This window comes from Arachis ipaensis, chromosome B06 (assembly GCF_000816755.2).
Source record: "Arachis ipaensis cultivar K30076 chromosome B06, Araip1.1, whole genome shotgun sequence".
Classification (NCBI taxonomy): domain Eukaryota; kingdom Viridiplantae; phylum Streptophyta; class Magnoliopsida; order Fabales; family Fabaceae; genus Arachis; species Arachis ipaensis.
The window spans coordinates 89,314,613-89,314,914 of record NC_029790.2 but is presented as its reverse complement, the minus strand read 5'-3'; positions in this window follow the sequence as shown (position 1 = coordinate 89,314,914).

Below are 302 nucleotides of genomic sequence, written 5' to 3'. Positions count from 1 at the left end.
TTTAAGTTTTTAGAATTCCATTCTTATTATTCCTAAAAAAAATAACCAGCATAAAATAAATTAAGAAAAATCTATACAAATTAAATTTACGCAAATCCAAAAAAAAATCGTATATTAAAAGACATTTGATATATAATCTTTTATATATTTTCTCTTATGAGGTTGAATTTTTCAGAGAAAAAATTTCATAACAATTTGTTAAGGGTTCCCAATATTATAGTCTCATAATAAATATCTGTAGTTACACCCTCGTTAAATTCAAAAATCCTTTTATCCATAATATTATATAATAAAAACGTATT